Genomic DNA, 9875 nt, shown 5'->3' with positions numbered 1-9875 from the left:
ATGGATTTAATAGCAGTAGTAAGGCGCAGTGGCAGTGCCCCTCAGATCTTTGCGATTTAAAACTCTGAATGGCACTGCAACTGTTATGGATTGGCGTGTCGCTTACCATCAAGCGCACGACATGTTCGTTCCGTTATTTAATATCATTAAAAAAAATGTCTAACCGACGAAACCGCGCCCGGACAGTACAGGACGCCCTGCTGCAAGATGTACGCACGACATGAGTATGGTGGCTCCGTATGAAACCTGAATTCCTCTCACACTCGCCTTATAACTTAACTGCCTCAGTGGCCGAACGGTTACCATGCCGGACTGCCACGCAGAGGTCCCAGGTTCGATTCCCGGGCCGGGAGAAATACTTGTATAGTCTACATTTATTTCTCTCGTGAGTTTGGGTGTAATTTGTAGTTGTCTATGTGTGTGTTCATGGCACCCGCGACACAGGGTTTCCCTAGTACGGGGCTATGTTGATTGTGAGCGTTATTATTGTGAGCTTATAAATCTGTTCCATCTATTTTCAAAACATTTTTCATTACATACTTTTGCTTCTATGTCCACAGATGTCTCCCGGTACATACTGCAAGCGGTCCCCAGGGCCAGTTCATCCAGGTAATTATTGCCTCCAAAAAGACTTGTACCGAATTAGTATTAGAGTAAGAGCTTGGTACTTTATTCTCAGAAAAAGTTAACCAGCCTCACCTTTTTTTGCTGAATATAAACTTGAAATAAAGAGCTTAACATAATAATAAAAATAAGTGTGGTAGCCATGTTTAAATCATCAGCAACACTGCGATATTGAAAAAAGTCAAAAGAGCAGCAACAGTTAAACGCTAAAATATCCAAAAACTTGATTACAATTGAATAATTAGATTGTAACAATAATGACATTGATATCTGATCTGTCAAGATATTTTTCATAGCATTGGCAACTAGCCCATTTGCCAGAAAATTACGTCATGCTCTGTAACCACGCCACCCAATTTTTAAAAAATATGATATCACCCATCTAATGTAAGGTTGACTTTGTTGATGTACTTGTACTTTTTGTGAATGTACTGCTATTAGTTTAAAAGAAAAGAAACAAACATTTTCGGTGGCGTGGCGGAGAATGCTTTACAGCCACGCCACCTATTACTAATACTTGTAGATGCAATTTTAGCTATTTTTCTGAATGTACGAATGCTGTGTATTACGTACATATAAAAAAAATATACGAAATGTAAGTTTTCGCGATTGTTACACATTGGAAATGAAACTAATTTTTCGCGTATATTTGTTTTTTCAAACAAACCAACGTTTCGGGCCCTTTACAGGTCCCATGGTCACGGTTAACTGAGGTGGTACAGCCATAAACCAATTATTTCTACATTACGAGTATGTTTAAATTTAAGTTAATAAAAATTCATATTGTTAAAATGCAATAATTTGTAAAACATAATGTGGCGTAAATCGGAATGTTTCTTTTGTAACTATAGCGAAAAAATAGGGTGGTTTAATATTAAACATAACTGGTTGATGACTGTACCTCCTCAGTTGGAAAAACAAATATACGCGATTTAAAACCGGAAAAATAATTTCATTTCCTACATTTCAATTGTCAAATTTTATAAAAATGAAATGCCTTCGAATTCACTCTTGCAAAACATTGCATAATAATTTTGCTCATACATTGTTTTAGGCGATATGCTCAAATGGACTTACAACTTTGCCTCTGTGGTTATTAGTGTATTGCATTATATTAGTGTATTGTAGCGATTTTTAGTGTATATATATCCTTCTTAATATCTTTTACTACTACGGACATGGTTTTTTAATGGTTTATTTTTATGTTTTTTACAGTTCTAAACACGCCCCGCCGCCCCCACCCCGACACTCGCAACCGGCGCACACAATAAGTACATAACATACTATATATAGCAATAACTTTTATCATAATTATATAAATATGTTCATAGTTTTATGTCATTCGGCTGATAGAACGGGGTGTTTGTAAAAAAAATGTGTTATACGTGATACATACAGGCTGGTTCAAAATGGTTTACAGCTTTGGAGATTCATTCTACTCACGAGATTCGTGTAAATATCCGGATTGAAAATGCAAGGGTGATAAGTGAAAGGCAAGTGTGGACAATTCATCATCAACCTGTTTGTACGTCCCACTGTTGACCACAGGTCTCATGGCACACGTTCTCCGGAATTGTGAACCTTCTTCGACATCGAGTATATAACCAGAAATTGAGACGAAATAAGGGCCATGCATTGATCCCTTATAAATATCAACTCTCGTTTGCACCGAAATAAAGACAGGCCAACAACTGACCTGACGTCTCCATTATATTCCAAAAATATTCTGTATTTATTGTAATAAAGATAATATCTCTAACAATGGCGTGCTGTTCCATTGAGTAGTGTGGGGAAAAATAGCAAAACATCTCATTACAAAACAAACGGAATCAAATTTCATCGGTAATTGAAATGTAATTTTGCAATTTTCGTCCATTATAGCAAAGCTCAAGTTAAACTGGTCGATTCAGAGTCGGCCAATCGGAGCGCAGTTGTCACCGCAATGATTTGGCAAAATAGCTTTCAAACAAATTAAATGACATTTCGTCTCTATTTCTGGTTATATACTCGATGTTCTTCGACGTACAGGTATCATCGCGGTGGTTTCCTTCACCGAAAAGCTCATGGTGAATTTCGCACCTAAATTCTGTGAAAGTCAGTGGTAAAGGGCCTCGAGTCGAACCCACAACTTCAGCTTGAGAGGCGGTAGGTCATTATGTTACCACGACTCTTAGCGTTCACAATGCTACATTTTTTTTACATTTCTATTTGCGCCATCTTACGGAATTTTTAAGAACTCTTACATTTACCAATGTTTATTTTACAATTAGATAGATAGATAACACGTTTATTCAGCACAAATACAAACAGAAACAAAACATTTACAATCACTTCACAGAGTATAACATAAAAGCACATAGAACATTCATTATTAATTTTTACACATTTATATAAAACACATACTGCGAGAAAAAAAATGTACCTGTGACTACAGTTTGTACTGAAATGGCCCTGACTCAGCATAAATACTGTAGACCGAGCGAAGTCAATTCACACTAAATAACACATTAAAAGATATATTATCTAAACGTAGAACGTGATATGTGTCTTCGAATTATATTTTTCCAATTTTCCAACGGCTCGGCAGTCAGTGGGCACCGGGCTTTAAACGGCGTTTTTGCAGTTGACGTCTAGTCTCGATTGTTCTTGTCCACGCTTGCGTTTCATGCAGGTCTTCTGTAAAGAGAATGACTTGTTTAAAGTTTTTCGTGAGAAAAATGATCCACAGGAAAACCCTTTTGAAACCGTCCTCATTTATCGAGTTCTTAGGTTTTCGCGATTGTTACACATGGGAAATTAAACTATTTTTCCGGATTTAAATCGCGTATGTTTGTTTTTTCAAACAAACCGACGTTTCGGGCATTTTACAGGTCCCATGGTCACGGTTGCCTGAGAAACGTCGGCTTGTTTGAAAAAACAAATATACGCGATTTAAATCCGGAAAAATTGTTTCATTTCCTATCCCTCATTTAATTTCTAATTATCCATTTAGAAATATATATATATATATATTTTTAAAAATTGTGAATAACACGATCTTCGTTTGCAATGCAATAAAAAAACAACTTTAATTGTACAACTTTTTGTCTTATAAATAGTTGTAATTATAGATTTTAAGTACACTTTTTACCATTACACATTTTATCTACATCCTGTATATATCCGTTATAAGTAAGTTAAATGTTTTGACCGTCTCTATGTAAGGGTTTTATCACACGGGAAAGATGTTTTAAGGAGACTCAGGGACTGTGTGAAATAGATTTTTTTAATATATGGGTGGAGGTAGACCTCGTACATTTTCGATCAGATTGGGGATTAAAATGGCCAGGTTAAACTTGCCAAGAGCTTACTAAAACGAGCATGGGTAAAGAAACTTATTATGATGGAAGATGTAGTAAAAGACAGGCGCGGCGGTATGTGTGTACTTCGAAATTTTTTTTTTCTTAATTATCACGCCTACATTGGTTTTAGTCTGGGTGTTCTGGGTTGATCGGAAGTGAATGCCAAAGCTCTGGTACTTTTTTTAAGATACCATGAGACGAACAAGTCGTACGCCTGCTGTTAAGCGACACGCCTGTCCATAACAGTTGCAATGCTACTCAGAGCTTTAAATCACAAAAAACTGAGAGGCACTGCCACAGCACCCGTCACCCCGAGACATAAGTTGACAAGTCCCATGTGGCTGTAATTTCACTAGCACACTTTACCCTTCAAACCGGAACGCAATAATATAGATAATGTTAATGCATCACTTCCCGAGACGAACTCTTTCATAAAGCGCCTAAGTAATAACGTATCACCGAAACTACAGAAGCTAGAAATTATATTCCACCAGTTCCTTTTGTGACGTAATCCACAATCTAAGAATGAATTTTATTGTTAAAGCGTCGAGGTAATATCGTTCAACTGTATTGTAGCCTAATCGTACGCCTTGGCAATCGTGAAGTAGCCTGTGTGATATGACCCTAAATTTTATATTACTTCCATTTTATTGTTATATTATAAACATATGAATTAAATAACGTAATTGATTGGCAAATAGCTGTACAGTTTTATGTAACATGTGTAATCTGTTGAAAACAATTACTCGGTATCCTGTGACCACATTTATAATGCGATTATTCCACAGTAGTTTCAATTAAAAATATTCATTTTATATGTTTTTAATATAAGAATATTAAAAACAATTAGAATTTTAAATATAGGGGTTTTTGTATTTAGAATACTGAACCCTGAAGCTGAAGGATACTTCTGGAACTAAAAGCGTGGGATGTTCGTTTTCTGGAGTATAGATGGCGCTGTTTTTGATTGTGAAATATTTGTCTTTATTTGGTTATTTTGTAAGAACAAGCACGGTTTAAAGGAACGACGATAGGTGTACCAGCGCATGCGAAATTGAACTTTTAGCGGTGCATTGTAAATTGTACTTTATCCTCACGTATTTTCTGTCCAATGCTGTTTGATGTTGCAAAGTTGTAAGAATAAATCTTCAGAGTGGTTTAAAGGATTAAAAACAACTTTACACTTAACTCCTTTCTAGTCCTTTTAAAGTTTCCCGCGGGACTCATCGTACTACTAAGCAAACCAGTGGTAGTGTGGTGTGGTTATTTTTAAGTCTCTACCGTACTACTTCAGAGATATCTTGTTTAATATAAGCGTCAGTGTCTGCTATATCTGTGTAGCATTTATGGATTAGGGAACCACGTCTCAATACTCGCCATTTTGTGGGACTTTAACGAACTAGTCTCTTTACTAATAACACGAAATCAAAACCGACACTGGTGTGACTATTATGGACTTTCCGATCCATATTCCTATACTGCAGGACACAGGTCTCTTTTAAACACGTGTAGGCTATAGTCCTTTTCTAAGGGAAGTAGAGTTCGAACTTTGGAAGTTTCGAACGTTATATCAGACAGCGCCATCTGTATTTCATTAATTATAAACTCCAAAGATCTCCTTGTCAACGCAACTAGTCATTTTTATAATAATCTAATAATTATATTAAAAAAATATAAAAAGAATAATTTTTCATTCTAAGATTCTAATTTTTAGTGATTAATGTATTTTTTTTATTAATATTTTTTTTTAGTCTTCAAGAAGTCTCCTTTGGCTGAAATTTACTAGTTCTAGATTCTACTACATGTTCTTTGTCCTTTTTGGTTTATTGATACTGTGGGAAGTATATTTTAAAGGAAACACGCAATCGTTTTCGTACACATTGGAAATTAATTAATCTTTGGTTACACAAAAAGGTCTAACGTGCTTTAATTATTACTACCCGCGTTTTATTAGGCTAATTACATAGGGCCTCGTCGCGCCGCAGATGTAGTCGTCTTTGTATTTGTATACGCAATTCTCTACTAATGTAGGATTTCAGTGTCCACGCCGTATGGACTGCGGCGCAGCAGCAGCAAAAAACGCCATTCAAAAGTTTATAGTACCTATTAGTAAAAAGTATTCAAATTTAAAATAGTACATTGTGTCACACGGGCGGTAAGTAAGCAATTACGAACACAGTGACATATTTAACTGAATGGAAAATAAAAACCATTTATTTAAACGCCATATTAGGTACAAAATAATCTTTGCACAGAGTACTAAAAAACAGACCTCAAAAGTTCGTGGAATTACATCTATTTCATCCCCTCGTTAGCTACCCTTAGAGGTGGAATATTTTCTTCAAATTTAAATAGGACCACTACTGAGGCACCCTCCTTCCAACAAAAAAAGAATCATCAATCGGTTTACAAATCAACAGGAGTTATCTCGTAACATACAGACAAGAAAAAACACAGTCGAATTGATAACCTCCTCTTTTTTTGTGTGAAGTCGGTTAAAAAACCACAAACGTATAAACGAAAATAACACAAAAAAAACTGTGCCGCAAACATTTAAATAACAATTTTCTTATGCAACTTGACACTATATCCACAAGCGAGAATAGACTAGCCCTTTTAATTTCTTCACTGGCCCAAATGTTTGTAATTGTTGTTTTGTCCGTGTGGCGTATTATTTTCCATCACAATTAAAAAATAGAATATTATTATACTTAAAAATGTTACAGTTGGACATTGACTGTGAAAAAAGACGCTTGTATTTTAAATATATGTCCCACAATGTCTTAAAAATCCATAATGGAAATCAATTTAAGAGCTAAGTTAGGTTTTAAGTTTATCATTCTTCATTCAACATGTGTATAAAGACTATTTTGTACTTAAAAAAAGTTATTTTTTAATATATAATAAGGTTATTGTAAAGTTAGTCTGTTCTTCATTGCAAAGTCGAAATTAGTTTTGTGAAAAATTATATACTATTAAAAAACCTCAAAACATTGCTTTAAAGTCTTTATACACGTTGTAATTAAAATAGAATAATATTACAAGGAAAAATCTAAATGTTAACTTCTACTACTAGCCACCCTTAATACACACTTTTACACATCACTAGGATTATTTATTGGGTGTATAGGCATTTCCCGGGCCAGTTATCTCCATCATCAAAACGTTGGGTTTTAACCCAATCCAAGATGTTTGCCCAAAGCAGCTGGTTTTAATCCAGTTTCGCCTAAAAAATGGAATACGGAATAATTCCATACTTATTATAAATTTCGATGTAAAAATCTTTTTAGACGAAAAAGAGACAACTCCACACAATACACAGGGCGCGTTCCCAGTATGTCGTGACGACAAATAGTTGTAGTGTCGTAGCTTGTATATTTAAATGAAGCTGTTCACACGTAGAACAACACGATAAACTGTCGTTCACGACTTTTTTCACGTTACGACGACAGACTCGTGAATGGGAAGAGCTAGAACGACTACAACAGCGTAAAATAAAACGTCACGATAAAAATGTAACGAATCGCAGCGTTTGTCATCACGATCTAGTGGGAACAGCTAGACACGACAGTCGTTCAACAATAAAACAAACGTCCACGACACAGTCATGACAGATAGTGGTGATATGGGAACAGAGATCTGCAACAAGCTCATAAAGGCTTGCCAACTTGTTCCGTAGCTCAGTAGGGAGAGCCCCGGTTTGGCGAAAAGTCGCTGGTTCGAGTCCGAAAGGATTGAACGAACTTTGTTTTTTTTTTTAACACAACAGTTATTATTAATGTAACTGTAATAAGAAATATATGTATGGAGTTAATTCCGAAAGTTTTTCAACAACAATATTATTAACACTTTTCATTGTAATATTATTTCTACAAATAGGTATGTTTTATTTGTTATTAATATATTCAGTTCGTCTTATTTATCTGTTTATATTGTAAAATTGGAAGGTACAATTTTGTTATTATAGAATTATCCATCGCTACTAATTAGCAACTAGTGGCGCTGAAAAGACTCGCACAACAAACGCGACGCAATAATATACAAATTCAACCGCGTGTCATTGACCGAATTGTCAGTTTTGTATGTAAACCGCGTACAATAGGAGGAAAATCCGTTTTATCAAAGATTTACTCATATACGAGGTCATTTATAAAATACAAATTTTCTTGTTCATACAATTAGTACGTTAAAAATACAAACAGGAGATATTTATTTTAAAGTTTTTCATTTTAATTTAACAAATTATAACTATTGCCGAACGTAACATTTGTATCTCTACACATCAATAAAACTGCCACTAGAATATTGTAAGAAATAGGGCGATGGAATTACGCAATTTAATTCCGAAGCGCAATTCCGCACGAAGCGTTACGCGTCCACATTTGTATGGCGAACGGCTATGGAGTCGAATTCCCTGCCTGCAGACTTGTTCCCTGAACGTTATATCTTGGACCTTTTCAAGACGAGAGTGAATAGGCATTATTTAGGTTTGCATGCTCCATCGTCGCTTTCCATCAGGTGAGATGGAGGTCGCACTTACATTTCATAAAATAATAATAATTAAAACTTATCCTAAAATGAGTTAGAGTTAGTAGTTCTGGACAAAACTTAAGAACTATTCAGAAATATGAAAATATTTTTTCCCTTTTATTTTGGCAAGTAGGTAATGGTTGAGATGTCTGTAATACTGTGTACTTAACGTATACATAAATTCGAATAATCTTTCACGGGAAGTGAGTAATTACTTTTTCATCGATTTCGAAAAATAACTTTTTGAGTTAATACACTTTTGTATGAACAGTGCTATATGTTGTACAATAGATAATCAAACCCGCCTGTTCTTAAAATGTACAAATAAAATATCGCTCATTTAGTGCAACATTGACTTAATTGCAATTTTGGCATAATTGAATTAAGACTTAATTAATTACATATTAACATCCTTTATCCAAATTTGCCAAAATTACAATTACATCAATGTAGAACCAAATAAGCGATATATATTTCTATACTAGTAGGCCAACTATCAATAAAAGAATAACATTGTACTCCGTCCAACCTTTTATTTAACTTTTGACATATGCACGCCTCCGAAGTCCCCTAATTATTGACGTACAATCATAGACAAAAAATGCAATACTTCCTGGACTCTTTTATTTTTTAATTTTAGAGAAGATAAGCTCTTTAGCTCCGATATTTATCGAGGCAACAGATATGTAACGAAGATTATTCAAGTTGTCAAATTTTGGTACCTGTCGAATAAACATTATGAAATAAATTATAAATAATTGTAATAAATTTTTATTGCTTATTATAATGAATCATCGGATTCTTCTCCATCTGAACGAGAATCGTCACTTGATCATCGTTAATTATTAATTCTTGAGTACACAAATTGTCAAACGCAACGTCACGATCCCAAGCAGGCAATATTATGTATTTTTTAATCCACTCACATTCACGATTTAAAGTTCTACATTAGCACATCACTAATTGATTAGAATTCGATCTGTCAAAAGTTAAATAAATGGTTAGACGTGGTATAAAATGTCGTAACATTGACAATTCGGACATTTTTGGCAAAATTTTACTCTCGACAACTGCGTGACTAATTAAAATTTTATGAAAACTGGCACAATTGGCAAATGTCTATAAATCCAAAGTGTCAGGTAGTACAATAAAAACTTAAAAGTTTATTTTTCTAAATTTATTATGTTATGTAAAAATTCATAATCATAATTCATTTATTTGTGAAGTGTGAAAAGACATTATTTGGAAGTTGACATGTACGAAATAAGTATAGTTTCCCTGCGTGCGTCCACACATTAGATATACAAACGTATTGAAAGTGTTATTAATTATACATTTATTCGCATGCCTTTTAACAACTAAACCAGATGTAACATGTTA

The sequence above is a fragment of the Hyposmocoma kahamanoa genome, unplaced genomic scaffold, assembly GCF_003589595.1.
Source record: "Hyposmocoma kahamanoa isolate Upper Pololo Valley unplaced genomic scaffold, ASM358959v1 211, whole genome shotgun sequence".
In the NCBI taxonomy this organism is placed as follows: domain Eukaryota; kingdom Metazoa; phylum Arthropoda; class Insecta; order Lepidoptera; family Cosmopterigidae; genus Hyposmocoma; species Hyposmocoma kahamanoa.
This window is presented reverse-complemented; position numbering follows the sequence as displayed.